Source organism: Danio rerio, chromosome 14 (genome assembly GCF_049306965.1).
Source record: "Danio rerio strain Tuebingen ecotype United States chromosome 14, GRCz12tu, whole genome shotgun sequence".
Taxonomy (NCBI): domain Eukaryota; kingdom Metazoa; phylum Chordata; class Actinopteri; order Cypriniformes; family Danionidae; genus Danio; species Danio rerio.
This window is the reverse complement of record NC_133189.1, coordinates 32,982,501-33,002,602: the sequence shown is the minus strand read 5'-3', so window position 1 is coordinate 33,002,602 and position 20,102 is coordinate 32,982,501. Positions and strand designations below refer to the sequence as shown.

General features: G+C 41.0%; 1 protein-coding gene and 1 long non-coding RNA gene across 3 annotated transcripts in view; both read right to left on the bottom strand.

The window, feature by feature from the left end:
* Positions 1-20,102, bottom strand: part of tenm2a (teneurin transmembrane protein 2a) — a 1,361,633-nt gene that overhangs the window by 1,253,410 nt on the left and 88,121 nt on the right. The gene's annotated exons all lie outside the window — the stretch shown is intronic.
* On the bottom strand, positions 1,894-5,510 carry LOC141377637 (uncharacterized). 2 transcript variants are annotated; one of them, XR_012390078.1, is made up of 3 exons: positions 4,611-5,510; positions 4,180-4,405; positions 1,894-4,103 (listed from the first exon to the last, which is right to left on the bottom strand). It is a non-coding gene; the product is annotated as an uncharacterized lncRNA (long non-coding RNA). The 2 variants fall into 2 exon arrangements; XR_012390077.1 differs by having other exon boundaries at positions 4,180-4,395; positions 4,623-5,510.

Below are 20,102 nucleotides of genomic sequence, written 5' to 3'. Positions count from 1 at the left end.
TGATCCGACTTTCGGTTTTCCGAAAAACGTCCCGGGACCGTCGAAAAAATCCCATAGACGTAACATTGGATCAAACTTTGTGACCTCATAACTCCGCATCAGAATGTCACACAGACTTCTAACTGGGCTCTTTTAACTCAGACTATCAAACTGCCAATGACTGATCACCTTTAAATTTTCTGGCCACGCCCTAGCAACCACTTTTGGACCCTAGAAACCGTCCCATAGACTTCCATTGCAAAAGACTCTCATTGACTTTACATTGGATCAAACTTTGTGAGCTCATAACTCTGCATCAAACTGTCCTACAGACTAATGGCTGAGCTCATTTAACTCAGTCTAGCCAGCAGCCAATCACTGATGGCCTTTAAACTTTCTAGCCACGCCCTAACAACCAGATACTGCGCCCTAGCAACTGTCCCATAGACTGCCATTAAAGAGGTTCAGACTGATATTGTCATGCTGCAGTGTGAAAGAGACATGGGGGTTGTTTTTAACTGTTCATACTGGCAAGAAGCTTTGATACATCATCAGTCTAAGTTGTCAATCAACTCCATAGCAACAAAACAGACTAACCTAGCAACGATATAACACCAGCTATATCTCAGCATCAGAACATCGTAGAGAGGCGGGGGTTAGCTTGTTTGACTCATGCTCGCACACTCTCTATCTATCTATCTATCTATCTATCTATCTATCTATCTATCTATCTATCTATCTATCTATCTATCTATCTACCTCTATCTATCTACCTCTATCTATCTATCTATCTATCTATCTATCTATCTACATCTATCTATCTATCTATCTATCTATCTATCTATCTATCTATCTATCTATCTATCTATCTATCCATCCATCCATCCATCCATCCATCCATCCATCCATCCATCCATCCATCCATCCATCCATCCATCCATCTCTCTCTCTCTCTCTCTATCTACCTCTATCTATCTATCTATCTATCTATCTATCTATCTATCTATCTATCTATCTATCTATCTATCTATCTGTCTATCCATCATGCTAACAACATGCTAATTCATGCTCTCATCATGCTAGTTACATGCTAATTCATGCTAGAATCATGCTAGTCACATGCTAATTCATGCTTGAATCATGCTAGTCACATGCTAATTCATGCTAGAATCATGCTAACAACATGCTAATTCATGCTAGAATCATGCTAGTCACATGACAATTCATGCTAGAATCATGCTAACAACATGCTAATTCATGCTAGAATCATGCTAGTAACATGCTAATTCATGCTAGAATCATGCTAGTAACATACTAATTCATGCTAGAATCATGTTAACAACATGCTAATTCATGCTAGAATCATGCTAGTAACATGCTAATTCATGCTAGAATCATGCTAACAACATGCTAATTCATGCTAGAATCGTGCTAATTCATGCTAAAATCATGCTAGTAACATGCTAATTCATGTTAAAATCATGCTAGGTACATGCTAATTCATGCTAGAATCATGCTAACTACATGCTAATTCATGCTAGAATCATGCTAGTCAAATGCTAATTCATGCTAGAATCATGCTAGTCAAATGCTAATTCATGCTAGAATCATGCGAACAACATGCTAATTCATGCTATAATCATGCTAATTCATGCTAACAACATGCTAATTCATGCTAAAATCATGCTAGTAAAATGCTAATTCATGCTAGAATCATGCTAACAACATGCTATTTCACGCTAGAATCATGCTAATAATATGCTAATCTATCTATCTATCTATCTATCTATCTATCTATCTATCTTTTCATACTTTTTAAAACTGTTTAAATAAACTATTACCGTCAGGCTTTCACAAGCCAGCCTCAAAGTTTGTTCTCAAACTTTAAGAATCTAGTTCTGCTTCTTCTTCTTCTTTCTTCTGAGACTAATTTTAAAGTCTATCTCCTCCTAACCCTTTCAAGCTTCATACCTCAAACTTTCGTCAAACCTTCAAACTGGTCTGACTCGGGTTGCTATATCTTTTCCGACTGATCCGACTTTCGGTTTTCCGAAAAACGACCCGGAAAATTCCCAAAATTCCCATTGACTTAACATTGGGTCAAACTTTGTCACCTCATAACTCTGCATCAGACTGTCCTACAGACTTCTAACTGGGCTCATTTAACTCAGTCTAGCCAGCAGCCAATAACTGATGACCTTTAAACTTACTAGCCACTCCCTAGCAACGACTTTTGGCACCCTAGCAACTGTCCCATAGACTTCCATTGTAAAAGACTGCCATTGACTTAACATTGAGTCAACCTTTGTGAGCTCATAACTCTGCATCAGACTGTCCTACAGACTAGAGTCAGGCCTCATTCAACTCAGTCTAGTCAGTAGCCAATCACTGATGGCCTTTAGACTTACTAGCCACTCCCTAGCAACCACTTATGGCACCCTAGCAACTGTCCCGTAGACTTCCATTCAAAAGACTCTCATTGACTTAACATGGGATCAAACTTTGTGAGCTCATAACTCTGCATCAGACTGTCATACAGACTAATGGCTGAGCTCATTTAACTCAGACTACCAAACTGCCAATAACTGATGAGCTTTTAACTTTCTAGCCACACCCCTAACTACCACATACTGCACCCTAGCAACTGTCCCATAGACTTCCATTACAAAAGACTCTCATTGACTTAACATGGGATCAAACTTTGTGAGCTCATAACTCAGCATCAGACTGTCATAGAGACTAATGGCTGAGCTCATTTAACTCAGTCTAGCCAGCAGCCAATCACTGATGGCCTTTTAACTTTCTAGCCACACCCCTAACTACCACATACTGCACCCTAGCAACTGTCCTATAGAATGTAATTAGCTGTGCTATCAAATGCTTATAAATCTAACATACTAATGACATGCCAATCATGCTAGCAACATACTACTCATATGCTAATCATGCTAATGACATGCTAACTCATACTGGAAACATGCTAATGACATGCTAATTTGAACTAGAATCATGCTAGTAACATGCTAATTCATACTAGACTCATGTTAATAACTGGCCTACATGCATATCTTTGCATAGCAGTGTCCTATTGACTTGGGGGATGGCTCATCTGACTCAGACAACCAATGAGCATCTCAATATGATAATAAAGCTCACAAGCCACGCCCCCAAATTGATTCCATAGACTTTCATTAAAATAGGCCAAGATGCATATCTTTGCATAGCAGTGTCATAGAGACAAGGGGGTTGGTTCATTTGACTAAGACAACCAACCACATTCAAGTTCACTCTGTAACCTCGCCCATAGCAACAAAACAGAGTACCCTAGCAACCATTCATCAACAGCTATATCTCAGCATCAGAACATCGTAGAGACTTGGAGATTGGCTCGTTTGACTCATGCTAGCATACGGAACTTCCTATATGCTACACATGCTAGCAGTGACTAGCTACATGCTAATATTGACTAGCCAAGTACTGTAACTTGCTAGAAATGCTTACTAAGTATAAATGTTTTATCAAGCATGTATGTGAGGCTTGCCTAGTAACCAACCAGGGTACCCTAGCAACTGCCTAGCAACCACCCAAACTACCCTAGCAACCGCCTAGCAACGGCCTAGTAATGCCTTAGTAAGGGCCTAGCGACCACTAAGGACACCCTAGCAACCGCCTAGCAACGCCTTAGCAACCACTCAGAATACCTTAGCAACCACCTAGCAACACCTTAGCAACCACCTAGCAACCACTTGGGACACCTTAGCAACCGCCTAGCAACACCTTAGCAACCACCTAGGAACCACTTAGGACACCCTAGCAACCGCCTAGCAACACCTTAGCAACCACCTAGCAACACCTTAGCAACCACCTAGCAACCACTTAGGACACCTTAGCAACCACCTAGCAACACCTTAGCAACCACCTAGCAACCACTCAGAACACCCTAGCAACTGCTTAGCAACGCCTTAGCAACCACCTAGCAACCACTCAGGACACCCTAGCAACCACCTAGCAACACCTTAGCAACCACCTAGCAACCACTCAGGACACCCTAGCAACCACCTAGCAACGCCTTAGCAACCACTCAGAATACCCTAGCAACCGCCTAGCAACACCTTAGCAACCACCTAGCAACCACTTAGGACACCCTAGCAACCGCCTAGCAACACCTTAGCATCCACCTAGCAACACCTTAGCAACCACCTAGCAACCACTTAGGACACCTTTGCAACCACCTAGCAACACCTTAGCAACCACCTAGCAACCACTCAGAACACCCTAGCAACCGCCTAGCAAGACCTTAGCAACCATCTAGCAACCACTTAGGACACCCTAGCAACCGCCTAGCAACACCTTAGCAACCACCTAGCAACACCTTAGCAACCACCAAGCAACCACTGAGGATACCTTAGCAACCACCTAGCAACACCTTAGCAACCACTCAGAACACCCTAGCAACCGCCTAGCAACACCTTAGCAACAACCTAGCAACCACTCAGAATACCCTAGCGACCACCTTGCAACACCTTAGTAACCACTAAGCAACTAGTCAGAACACCTTAGCAACTGCCTAGCACCACCTTAGCAACCACCTAGCAACCACTCAAAACACCCTAGCAACCGTCTAGCAACACCTTAGCAACCACCTAGCAACACCTTAGCAACCACCAAGCAACCACTTAGGATACCTTAGCAACCACCTAGCAACACCTTAGCAACCACTCAGAACACCCTAGCAACCGCCTAGCAACACCTTAGCAACAACCTAGCAACCACTCAGAATACCCTAGCGACCACCTTGCAACACCTTAGTAACCACTAAGCAACTAGTCAGAACACCTTAGCAACTGCCTAGCACCACCTTAGCAACCACCTAGCAACCACTCAAAACACCCTAGCAACCGTCTAGCAACACCTTAGCAACCACCTAGCAACTAGTCAGACCACCTTAGCAACTGCCTGGCACCACCTTAGCAACCACTTAAAACACCCTAGCAACCGCCTAGTAAAATGCTAATTCATGCTAGAATTATGCTAACAACATGCTAATTCATGCTAGAATCATACTAGTAACATGCTAATTTATGCTAGATTTATGCTAACAACATGCTAATTCATGCTAGAATCATGCTAGTAACATGCTAATTCATGCTAGAATCATGCTAACATGCTAATTCATGTAAGAATCATGCTACTAACATGCTAATTCATGCTAGAATTATCCAAGTAGCATGCTAATTCATGCTAGAATCATGCTAGTAACATGCTAATTCATGCTAGAATCACGCTAACAACATGCTAATTCGTGTTAGAAACATGCTAGTAACTTGCTAATTCATGCTAGAATCATGCTAACAACATGCTAATTCATGTAAGAATCATGCTACTAACATGCTAATTCATGCTAGTAATATGTTACCTCAAGCTAAAATCATACTAACATGCTATTTACACTTTAAAACCACTTCAAACTTTCAGATTCGGCTTTTCAAGCCACCATAAAGTTTGTCCTCAAACTTTACTATCTAGTTATTAGGCTGGCTTGTGTAGCAAGCCAGACTACTGTTATCCTATTAAACTTATTATTATTAATTAATGGGGTTTGCCATAGGCAAAGTCCATTCTTACTATTGTGGTTTATTATTCTTCTTCCTTCTTCTTCTTCTTCTTCCTTCTTCCGTCCTATTTTTCGGCGCGTAACTAGTCCCGCAGCTTTCGTCCCAGACCCTTGAAAGTGGGCTCAAATCGTGCGGTCTTATCGGGAATGGTGTGCTATGACTTTTATAAGGGGTGGGGGGTTTTTTGGCCCCGCAGGGGCCAAAAAACCCCCCCAAAAATCCCATAGACTTAACATTGAGCCAAACTTTGACGAATCACAGCGCCGAGTGTGAATTTCATAGAAATATGGGATTCACAGCATCTGTAGGGGGTTGCAGCCTAAGTGAGAACATACCCCGCAAGGGGTTTTAGGTTGCACCCCTGGGGCTCTAGGACGTCCCAAAGTGGTCCCCATTGACTTACATTGGCCCATTGACTCCCATTCATTTTCTAGACACTCGTAAGATACTATTCCCGGAAATCGCCGTAGCGCCAACAGTGAAATTCGTAGAGACATGGGATTCGCGACATCTCGAGAGGGTTATAGGAGGCTTCAACCCACACCCCGAAAGGCGGTAAATGTTGTACCCCTGGGGAGCTAGGACGTCCCAAAGTCTCCATTGACTTTACATGGAGCCGAACTTTGACGAATCACAGCGCAGAGTGTGAATTTCATAGAAATATGGGATTCACAACATCTGTAGGGGGTTGCAGCCTAAGTGAGAACATACCATGAAAGGGGGTATAGGTTGTACCCCTCGGGTGCTAGGACGTCCCAAAAGGGTCCCCATTGACTTTACATTGCCCATTGACTCCCATTCATTACATTGACTCCCATTATAAATGTCATATGTCAATCAAAGTACATAGCACTGTCATATAGACTTGGGGGTTGGCTTATTTGACTAAGGCAACCAATCAGCATCTCATTATGATTTTGAAGCTCACAAGCCACGCCCCCCCAAACCACTTAAAGACCCTTAATAAGTGCCCCATTGACTTAACATGGGGTGGGATGTCCCATTGCAGATCCCATTGACTTCCATTATAAAGGTCACACATCTATAACATTACATAGGAGTGTCATAGAGACATGGGGGTGGGCTCATCTGACTCAGACAACCAATCAGCATCTCAATATGATAATGAAGCTCACAAGCCACGCCCCCAAACTGGTCCCATAGACTGCCATTATAACTGGCCTACATGCATATCTTTGCTTAGCAGTGTCCTATTGACTTGGGGGATAGCTCATCTGACTCAGATGACCAATGAACATCTCAATATGATAATGAAGTTCACAAGCCACGCCCCCAAACTGGTCCCATAGACTGCCATTATAACTGGCCTACATGCATATCTTTGCTTAGCAGTGTCCTATTGACTTGGGGGTTGGCTCATTTGACTTGGACAGCCAACCACATTCAAGTTCACTCTGCAACCTCGCCCATAGCAACAAAACAGAGTACCCTAGCAACCGTTCATCAACAGCTATATCTCAGCATCGGAACATCGTAGAGACTTGGGGATTGGCTCGTTTGACTCATGCTAGCAAACGGAACTTCCTATATGCTACACATGCTAGCAGTGACTAGCTACATGCTAATATTGACTAGCCAAGTACTGTAACTTGCTAGAAATGCTCACTAAGTATAAATATTTCATCAGGCATGTATGTGAGGCTTGCCTAGTAACCACCCAGGGTACCCTAGCAACTGCCTAGCAACCACCCAAATTACCCTAGCAACCGCCTAGCAACCACCTAGCAACCGCCTAGTAACGCCTTAGTAAGGGCCTAGCGACCACTCAGGACACCCTAGCAACCGCCTAGCAACGCCTTAGCAACCACTCAGAATACCCTAGCAACCACCTAGCAACACCTTAGCAACCACCTAGCAACCACTCAGGACACCTTAGCAACCGCCTAGCTACACCTTAGCAACCACCTAGCAACCACTCAGAACACCCTAGCAACCGCCTAGCAACGCCTTAGCAACCACCTAGCAACCACTTAGGACACCTTAGCAACCGCCTAGCAACACCTTAGCAACCACCTAGCAACCACTCAGGACACCATAGCAACCGCCTAGCAACACCTTAGCAACCACTCAGAATACCCTAGCAACCGCCTAGCAACGCCTTAGCAACCACTTAGAATACCCTAGCAACCACCTAGCAACACCTTAGCAACCACCTAGCAACCACTCAGAACACCCTAGCAACCGCCTAGCAACACCTTAGCAACCACCTAGCAACCACTTAGGACACCTTAGCAACCACCTAGCAACACCTTAGCAACCACCTAGCAACCACTCAGAACACCCTAGCAACCGCCTAGCAACACCTTAGCAACCACTTAGCAACCACTCAGAAGACCCTAGCAACCACCTAGCAACCACTCAGGACACCCTAGCAACCGCCTAGCAACATCTTAGCTACCACCATTTCTTACCTTTCCAGTGCTATTGCCCAGTTTAGTACCATTTTGTACCCCATCGATTTGCCACGCAAACCCCATTCACATTTCCTTTAGGAAATGTACAATTCTAGTTAATGGGGTTTGCCATAGGCAAAGTCCATTCTTACTATTGTGCCTGGTTTATTATTCTTCTTCCTTCTTCCGTCCTATTTTTCGGCGCGTAACTAGTCCCGCAGCTTTCGTCCCAGACCCTTGAAAGTGGGGTCAAATCGTGCGGTCTTATCGGGAATGGTGTGCTATGACTTTTATAAGGGGTGGGGGGTTTTTTGGCCCCGCAGGGGCCAAAAAACCCGCCCAAAAATCCCATAGACTTAACATTGAGCCGAACTTTGACGACTCGCAGCGCCGCGTGTGAATTTCATAGAAATATGGGATTCACAGCATCTGTAGGGGGTTGCAGCCTAAGTGAGAACATACCTCGCAAGGGGGTATAGGTTGCACCCCTGGGGCTCTAGGACGTCCCAAAGTGCTCCCATTGACTTACATTGGCCCCATTGACTCCCATTCATTTTTCTAGAAGAGCACTAAACGCGCCGCGAAATGGGACGACCTTTAAAGCGTTATAGCGCCAAGTGTGAAATTCGTAGAAATATGGGATTCGCAACATCTGTAGGGGGTTGCAGCCTGTATGAGAACATACCCCAAAAGGGGGTATAAGTTGTACCCCTGGGGTGCTAGGACGTCCCAAAGGGGTCCCCATTGACTTTACATGGCCCATTGACTCCCATTCATTTCTTGACTCGCATGTCAATCACATTACATAGCAGTGTCATACAGACTTGGGGGTTGCCTTACTTGACTGAGGCAACCAATCAGCATCTCAATATGATTTTGAAGCTCACAAGCCACGCCCCCCCAAACCACTTAAAGACCCTTAATAACTGCCCCATTGACTTAACATGGAGTGGGATGTCCCATTGCACATCCCATTGACTTCCATTATAAAGGTCACACATCTATAACATTACATAGGAGTGTCATAGAGACATGGGGGTGGGCTCATTTGACTCAGGCAACCAATCAGCATCACAATATGATAATGAAGCTCACAAGCCACGCCCCCAAACTGATCCCATTGACTTCTATTATAATAGGGCTGGATGCATATCTTTGCTTAGCAGTGTCCTATTGACTTCTGGGATGGCTCATCTGACTCAGACAACCAATGAGCATCTCAATATGATAATGAAGCTCACAAGCCACGCCCCCAAACTGGTCCCATAGACTGCCATTGTAATTGGTCTACATGCATATCTTTGCCAAGCAGTGTCCTATTGACTTGGGGGTTGGCTCATCTGACTAAGACAACCAATGAGCATCTCAATATGATAATGAAGCTCACAAGCCACGCCCCCAAACTGGTCTCATAGATTGCCATTATAACTGGCCTACATGCATATCTTTGCTTAGCAGTGTCCTATTGACTTGGGGGATGGCTCATCTGACTCAGACAACCAATGAGCTTTTCAATATGATAATGAAGCTCACAAGCCACGCCCCCAAACTGGTCCCATAGACTGCCATTGTAACTGGTCTAGATGCATATCTTTACATAGCAGTGTCATAGAGACATGGGGGTTGGTAAATTTGACTTAGACAGCCAACCACATTCAAGTTCACTCTGTAACCTCGCCCATAGCAACAAAACAGAGTACCCTAGCAACCGTTCATCAACAGCTATATCTCAGCATCAGAACATCGTAGACACTTGGGGATTGGCTCATTTGACTCATGCTAGCAAACGGAACTTCCTATATGCTACTCATGCTAGCAGTGACTAGCTACATGCTAATATTGACTAGCCATGTACTGTAACTAGCTAGAAATGCTTACTAAGTATAAATATTTTATCAGGCATGTATGTGAGGCTTGCCTAGTAACCACCCAGGGTACCCTAGCAACTGCCTAGCAACCACCCAAATTACCCTAGCAACCGCCTAGCAACCACCTAGCAACCGCCTAGTAGCGCCTTAGTAAGGGCCTAGCGACCACTCTGGACACCCTAGCAACCGCCTAGCAACGCCTTAGCAACCACTTAGAATACCCTAGCAACCACCTAGCAACACCTTAGCAACCACCTAGCAACCACTTAGGACACCTTAGCAACCGCCTAGCAACACCTTAGCAACCACCTAGCAACCACTCAGAACATCCTAGCAACCGCCTAGCAACACCTTAGCAACCACCTAGCAACCACTTAGGACACCCTAGCAACCACCTAGCAACACCTTAGCAACCACCTAGCAACCACTCAGGACACCCTAGCAACCGTCTAGCAACCACTCAGAACACCCTAGCAACCACCTAGCAACACCTTAGCAACCACCTAGCAACACCTTAGCAACCACCTAGCAACCACTCAGGACACCCTAACAACCGCCTAGCAACGCCTTAGCAACCACTTAGAATACCCTAGCAACCACCTAGCAATACCTTAGCAACCACCTAGCAACCACTCAGGACACCCTAGCAACCGCCTAGCAACATCTTAGCAACCACCATTTCTTATCTTTCCAGTGCTATTTTGCCCAGTTTAGTACCATTTTGTACCCCATCGATTTGCCACGCAAACCCCATTCACATTTCCTTTAGGAAATGTACAATTCTAGTGTTACTATTACTGTTCACTTTTTCAAAACTTCGGCGCGCAACTCCGGCCGCATTTTTTGCCCTAGAATGATGAGTGAGGTGTCAAATCAACCGGCCTGTTGAGGAGAGGTGTGCTATGATTTTTCAAAGAGGGTGGGGGTACACTGCCCCCATGAGGGGCAAGAAAGTAACCCCCAAAATCCCCATAGACTTAACATGGACACAAAATGGCTGACATTGATATCTAAATTACACAGTCGTAGAAGATTGGGAGTGGGCTCATTTTACTCTGCCTATCAAGTCGGTATTAAGTAGTGACGTAACAAATTTGTAGACACTCCCTAGCAACCACTTTAGGCCCCCTAACAACCATATAACAACATAAACAAGCCATATTTTAGCACAGGAATATCGTAGAAAGACAGGGTTTGGGTTCTTTTGATGCAGGTTGATCAAATCTCTATTGTCTTCACCTATTACAAAGGCGTTGCCACACCCTAGCAACCATTTACATTACCCTAGCAACCACATAAACACATGAATTTGACCATTTCTTACCTTTCCAGTGCTATTGCCCAGTTTAGTACCATTTTGTACCCCATCGATTTGCCACGCAAACCCCATTCACATTTCCTTTAGGAAATGTACAATTCTAGTATTATTATTCTTCTTCTGAGACTAAAAATTAAACTCTATCTCGTCCTAGGCCATTCAAGCTATGACCATCAAACTTGGGTCAGACCTCCGAACTATTCTGACTCGAGTTGCTATATCCTTTCCGACTGATCCGACTTTCGGTTTCCCGAAAAACGTCCCGGGACCGTCGGAAAAATCCCATAGACGTAACATTGGATCAAACTTTGTGACCTCATAACTCCGCATCAGAATGTCACACAGACTTCTAACTGGGCTCATTTAACTCAGACTATCAAACTGCCAATGACTGATCACCTTTAAACTTTCTGGCCACGCCCTAGCAACCACTTTTGGACCCTAGAAACCGTCCCATAGACTTCCATTGCAAAAGACTCTCATTGACTTTACATGGGATCAAACTTTGTGAGCTCATAACTCTGCATCAGACTGTCCTACAGACTAATGATTGAGCTCATTTAACTCAGTCTAGCCAGCAGCCAATCACTGATGGCCTTTTAACCTTACAGCCACACCCTAACAACCAGATACTGCAACCTAGCAACTGTCCCATAGACTGCCATTAAAGAGGTTCAGACTGATATTGTCATGCTGCAGTGTGATAGAGACATGGGGGTTGTTTTTAACTGTTCATACTGGCAAGAAGCTTTGATACATCATCAGTCTAAGCTGTCAATCAACTCCATAGCAACAAAACAGACTAACCTAGCAACGATATAACAGCAGCTATATCTCAGCATTAGAACATGGTAGAGAGGCGGGGGTTGGCTTGTTTGACTCATGCTCGCACTCTATCTATCTATCTCTATCTATCTATCTATCTATCTATCTATCTATCTATCTATCTATCTATCTATCTATCTATCTATCTATCTATCTATCTATCTATCTATCTCTAACTATCTATCTATCTATCTATCTATCTATCTATCTATCTATCTATCTATCTATCTATCTATCTATCTATCTATCTGTGTATCTACCTATCTACCTCTATCTATCTATCTATCTATCTATCTATCTATCTATCTATCTATCTATCTATCTATCTATCTATCTCTAACTATCTATCTATCTATCTATCTATCTATCTATCTATCTATCTATCTATCTACCTCTATCCATCCATCATGCTAACAACATGCTAATTCATGCTAGAATCATGCTAGTTACATGCTAATTCATGCTAGAATCATGCTAGTCACATGCTAATTCATGCTAGAATCATGCCAGTCACATGCTAATTCATACTAGAATCATGCTAACAACATGCTAATTTGTGCTAGAATCATGCTAGTAGCATGCTAATTCATCTTAGAATCATGCTAACAACATGCTAATTCATGCTTGAATCATGCTAGTAACATGCTAATTCATGCTAGAATCATGCTAACAACATGCTAATTCATGCTAAAATCATGCTAGTCACATGCTAATTCATGCTAGAATCATGCTAGTCAAATGCTAATTCATGCTAGAATCGTGCTAACAACATGCTAATTCATGCTAGAATCATGCTAGTAACATGCTAATTCATGCTAGAATCATGCTAGTAACATACTAATTCATGCTAGAATCATGCTAACAACATGATAATTCATGCTAGAATCATGCTAGTAACATGCTAATTCATGCTAGAATCGTGCTAGTAACATGCTAATTCATGCTAGAATCATGCTAGTAACATGCTAATTCATGCTAGAATCATGCTAATAACGTGCTAATTCATGCTAGAATCATGCTAGTAACATGCTAATTCATGTTAGAATCATGCTAACAACATGCTAATTCATGCTAGAATCATGCTAGTAACATGCTAATTCATGCTAGAAGCATGCTAACAACATGCTAATTTATGCTAGAATCATGCTAGTAGCATGCTAATTCATGCTAGAATCTTGCTAGTAACATGCTAAATCATGCTAGAATCATGCTAACAACATGCTAATTCATGCTAGAATCATGCTAACAACATGCTAATTCATGCTAGAATTGTGCTAATTCATGCTAAAATCATGCTAGTAACATGCTAATTCATGCTAGAATCATGCTAGTAACATGCTAATTCATGCTAGAATCGTGCTAACAACATGCTAATTCATGTTAAAATCATGCTAACAACATGCTAATTCATGCTAAAATCATGCTAGTAACATGCTAATTCATGCTAGAATCATGCTAACAACATGCTATTTCACGTTAAAATCATGGTAATAACATGCTAATCTATCTATCTATCTATCTATCTATCTATCTATCTATCTATCTATCTATCTATCTATCTATCTTTTCATACTTTTAAAAACTGTTTAAACTAAATAAACTATTACCGTCAGGCTTTCACAAGCCAGCCTCAAAGTTTGTTCTCAAACTTTAAGAATCTAGTTATTCTATATTATTCTTCTTCTGAGACTAAAAATTAAACTCTATCTTGTCCTAGGCCTTTCAAGCTATGACCATCAAACTCGGGTCAGACCTCCGAACTATTCTGACTCGAGTTGCTATATCCTTTCCGACTGATCCGACTTTCGGTTTTCCGAAAAACGTCCCGGGACCATCGGAAAAATCCCATAGACGTAACATTGGATCAAACTTTGTGACCTCATAACTCCGCATCAGAATGTCACACAGACTTCTAACTGGGCTCATTTAACTCAGACTATCAAACTGCCAATGACTGACCACCTTTAAACTTTCTGGCCACGCCCTAGCAACCACTTTTGGACCCTAGAAACCGTCCCATAGACTTCCATTGCAAAATACTCTCATTGACTTTGCATGGGATCAAACTTTGTGAGCTCATAACTCTGCATCAGACTGTCCTACAGACTAATGATTGAGCTCATTTAACTCAGTCTAGCCAGCAGCCAATCACTGATGTCCTTTTAACTTTCTAGCCACACCCTAACAACCAGATACTGCACCCTAGCAACTGTCCCATAGACTGCCATTAAAGAGGTTCAGACTGATATTGTCATGCTGCAGTGTGATAGAGACATGGGGGTTGTTTTTAACTGTTCATACTGGCAAGAAGCTTTGATACATCATCAGTCTAAGCTGTCAATCAACTCCATAGCAACAAAACAGACTAACCTAGCAACGATATAACAGCAGCTATATCTCAGCATCAGAACATCGTAGAGAGGCGGGGGTTGGCTTGTTTGACTCATGCTCGCACACCATCTATCTATCTATCTATCTATCTATCTATCTATCTATCTATCTATCTATCTATCTATCTATCTATCTATCTATCTATCTACTGTTTTAATCTATCTATCTATCTATCTATCTATCTATCTATCTATCTATCTATCTATCTATCTATCTATAAACTGCTTCTATCTATCTATCTATCTATCTATCTATCTATCTATCTATCTATCTATCTATCTATCTATCTATCTATCTATCTATCTATCCATCATGCTAACAACATGCTAATTCATGCTAGAATCATGCTAGTTACATGCTAATTCATGCTAGAATCATGCTAGTCACATGCTAATTTATGCTAGAATCATGCTAGTCACATGCTAATTCATGCTAGAAACATGCTAATTCATGCTAGAATCATGCTAGTTACATGCTAAATCATGTTAGAATCATGCTAACAACATGCTAATTCGTACTAGAATCATGCTAGTAGCATGCTAATTCATGTTACAATCATGCTAACAACATGCTAATTCATGCTAGAATTATGCTAGGAACATGCTAATTCATGCTAGAATCATGCTGACAACATGCTAATTTAAGCTAGAATCATGCTAGTCACATGCTAATTCATGCTAGAATCATGCTAGTCAAATGCTAATTCATTCTAGAATCATGCTAACAACATGCTAATTCATGCTAGAATCATGCTAGTAACATACTAATTTATGCTAGAATCATGCTAACAACATGCTAATTCATGCTAGAATCATGCTAGTAACATGCTAATTCTTGCTAGAATCATGCTAACAACATGCTAATTCATGCTAGAATCGTGCTAATTCATGCTAAAATCATGCTAGTAACATGCTAATTCTTGATAAAATCAAGCTAGGTACATGCTAATTCATGCTAGAATCATGCTAGTAACATGCTAATTCATGCTAGAATCGTGCTAGTAACATGCTAATTCATAATAGAATCATGCTAGTAACATGCTAATTCATGCTAGAATCATTCTAGTAACATGCTAATTCATGCTAGAATCATGCTAGTAACATGCTAATTCATGCTAGAATCGTGCTAATAACATGCTAAATCATGCTAGAATCATGCTAATAACATGCTAAATCATGCTAGAATCATGCTAACAACATGCTAATTCATGCTAGAATCATGCTAACAACATGCTAATTCATGCTAGAATCATGCTAACATTATGCTAATTCATGCTAGAATCATGCTAACAACATCTATCTATCTATCTATCTATCTATCTATCTATCTATCCATCTATCCATCTATCCATCTATCTATCTATCTATCTATCTTTACATACTTTTTAAAACTGTTTAAATAAACTATTACCGTCAGGCTTTCACAAGCCAGCCTCAAAGTTTGTTCTCAAACTTTAAGAATCTAGTTCTATATTATTATTCTTCTTCTGAGACTAAAAATTAAACTCTATCTCGTCCTAGGCCTTTCAAGCTATGACCATCAAACTTGGGTCAGACCTCCGAACTATTCTGACTCGAGTTGCTATATCTTTTCCGACTGATCCGACTTTCGGTTTTCCGAAAAACGTCCCGGGACCGTCGGAAAAATCCCATAGACGTAACATTGGATCAAACTTTGCGACCTCATAACTCCGCGTCAGAATGTCACACAGACTTCTAACTAGGCTCATTTAACTCAGACCATCAATCTGCCAATGACTGATCACCTTTAAACTTTCTGGCCACGCCCTAGCAACCACTTTTGGACCCTAGAAACCGTCCCATAGACTTCCATTGCAAAAGACTCTCATTGACTTTACATTGGATCAAACTTTGTGAGCTCATAACTCTGCATCAAACTGTCCTACAGACTAATGGCTGAGCTCATTTAACTCAGTCTAGCCAGCAGCCAATCACCGATGGCCTTTTAACTTTCTAGCCACACCCTAACAACCAGATACTGCACCCTAGCAACTGTCCCATAGACTGCCATTAAAGAGGTTCAGACTGATATTGTCATGCTGCAGTGTGATAGAGACATGGGGATTGTTTTTAACTGTTCATACTGGCAAGAAGCTTGTATACATCATCAGTCTTAGCTGTCAATCAACTCCATAGCAACAAAACAGACTAACCTAGCAACGATATGACACCAGCTATATCTCAGCATCAGAACATCGTAGAGAGGCGGGGGTTGGCTTGTTTGACTCATGCTCATACACCATCTATCTATCTATCTATCTATCTATCTATCTATCTATCTATCTATCTATCTATCTATCTATCTACATCTTTCTATCTATCTATCTATCTATCTATCTACCTCTACCTATCTATCTATCTATCTATCTATCTATCTATCTATCTATCTATCTATCTATCCATCATGCTAACAACATGCTAATTCATGCTAGAATCATGCTAGTTACATGCTAATTCATGCTAGAATCATGCTAGTCACATGCTAATTCATGCTAGAATCATGCTAGTCACATGCTAATTCATGCTAGAATCATGCTAATTTATGCTAAAATCATGCTAGTAACATGCTAATCCATGCTAGAATCATGCTAACAACATGCTAATTCATGCTAGATTCATGCTAGTAACATGCTAATTCATACTAGAATCATGCTAGTATCATGCTAATTCATGCTAGAATCATGCTAACAACATGCTAATTCATGCTAGAATCATGCTAATTTATGCTAAAATCATGCTAGTAACATGCTAATCCATGCTAGAATCATGCTAACAACATGCTAATTCATGCTAGATTCATGCTAGTAACATGCTAATTCATGCTAGAATCATGCTAGTATCATGCTAATTCATGCTAGCATCGTGCTAACAACATGCTAATTCATGCTAGAATCATGCTAGTAACATGCTAATTCATGCTAGAATCATGCTAACAACATGCTAATTCATGCTAGAATCATGCTAGTAACATGCTAATTCATGTTAGAATCATGCTAACAACATGCTAATTCATGCTAGAATCATGCTAACAACATGCTAGTTCATGCTAGAATCATGCTAACAACATGCTAATTCATGCTAGAATCATGCTAGTGAAATGCTAATTCATGCTAGAATCATGCTAACAACATGCTAAATCATGCTAGTAACATGCTAATTCATGTTAGAATCATGCTAACAACATGCTAATTCATGCTAGAATCATGCTAGTAACATGCTAATTCATGCTAGAAGCATGCTAACAACATGCTAATTTATGCTAGAATCATGCTAGTAGCATGCTAATTCATGCTAGAATCTTGCTAGTAACATGCTAAATCATGCTAGAATCATGCTAACAACATGCTAATTCATGCTAGAATCATGCTAACAACATGCTAATTCATGCTAGAATTGTGCTAATTCATGCTAGAATCATGCTAGTAACATGCTAATTCATGCTAGAATCGTGCTAACAACATGCTAATTCATGTTAAAATCATGCTAACAACATGCTAATTATTGCTAAAATCATGCTGGTAACATGCTAATTCATGCTAAAATCATGCTAACAACATGCTAATTCATGCTAGAATCATGCTAGTAACATGCTAATTCATGCTAAAAGCATGCTAACAACATGCTAAATCATGCTAGAATCATGCTAGTAACATGCTAATTCATGCTAGAATCATGCTAGTAACATGCTAATTCATGCTAGAATCATGCTAACAACGTGCTAATTCATGCTAGAATTATGCTAACAACATGCTAATTCATGCTAAAATCATGCTAGTAACATGCTAATTCATGTTAAAATCATGCTAGGTACATGCTAAATCATGCTAGAATCATGCTAGTAACATGCTAATTCATGCTAGAATCGTGCTAACAACATGCTAATTCATGCTAGAATCATGCGAACAACATGCTAATTCATGCTAGAATCATGCTAGTAACATGCTAATTCATGCTAGAATCATGCTAGTAACATGCTAATTCATGCTAGAATCATGCTAACAACGTGCTAATTCATGCTAGAATTATGCTAACAACATGCTAATTCATGCTAAAATCATGCTAGTAACATGCTAATTCATGTTAAAATCATGCTAGGTACATGCTAAATCATGCTAGAATCATGCTAGTAACATGCTAATTCATGCTAGAATCGTGCTAACAACATGCTAATTCATGCTAGATTCATGCGAACAACATGCTAATTCATGCTAGAATCATGCTAGTAACATGCTAATTTATGCTAAAATCATGCTAACAACATGCTAATTCATGCTAAAATCATGCTAGTAACATGCTAATTCATGCTAGAATCATGCTAACAACATGCTATTTCACGTTAAAATCATGCTAATAACATGCTAATCTATCTATCTATCTCTCTATCTCTCTATCTATCTATCTATCTATCTATCTATCTATCTATCTTTTTATACTTTTTAAAACTGTTTAAACTAAATAAACTATTACCGTCAGGCTTTCACAAGCCAGCCTCAAAGTTTGTTCTCAAACTTTAAGAATCTAGTTATTAGGCTGGCTTGTGTAGCAAGCCAGACTACTGTTATCCTATTAAACTTATTAGGCTGGCTTGTGTAGCAAGCCAGACTACTGTTATCCTATTAAACTTAATATTATTAGGCTGGCTTGTGTAGCAAGCCAGACTACTGTTATCCTATTAAACTTATTATTATTAGGCTGGCTTGTGTAGCAAGCCAGACTACTGTTATCCTATTAAACTTAATATTATTAGGCTGGCTTGTGTAGCAAGCCAGACTACTGTTATCCTATTAAACTTATTATTATTTTTATTATTAATATTATTATTCTTCTTCTGAGACTAAAAATTAAACTCTATCTCCACCTAGACCTTTCAAGCTATGACCATCAAACTCGGGTCAGACCTCCAAACTATTCTGACTCGAGTTGCTATATCCTTTCCGACTGATCCGACTTTCGGTTTCCCGAAAAACGTCCCGGGACCGTCGGAAAAATCCCATAGACATAACATTGGGTCAAACTTTGTGACCTCATAACTCCGCATCAGAATGTCACACAGACTTCTAACTGGGCTCATTTAACTCAGACTATCAAACTGCCAATGACTGATCACCTTTAAACTTTCTGGCCACGCCCTAGCAACCACTTTTGGACCCTAGAAACCGTCCCATAGACTTCCATTGCAAAAGACTCTCATTGACTTAACATGGGATCAAACTTTGTGAGCTCATAACTCTGCATCAGACTGTCCTACAGACTAATGATTGATCTCATTTAACTCAGTCTAGCCAGCAGCCAATCACTGATGGCCTTTTAACTGTCTAGCCACACCCTAACAACCAGATACTGCACCCTAGCAACTGTCCCATAGACTGCCATTAAAGAGGTTCAGACTGATATTGTCATGCTGCAGTGTGATAGAGACATGGGGGTTGTTTTTAACTGTTCATACTGGCAAGAAGCTTTGATACATCATCAGTCTAAGCTGTCAATCAACTCCATAGCAACAAAACAGATTTACCTAGCAACGATATGGCACCAGCTATATCTCAGCATCAGAACATCGTAGAGAGGCGGGGGTTGGCTTGTTTGACTCATGCTCTTACACCATCTATCTATCTATCTACCTCTACCTATCTATCTATCTATCTATCTATCTATCTATCTATCTATCTATC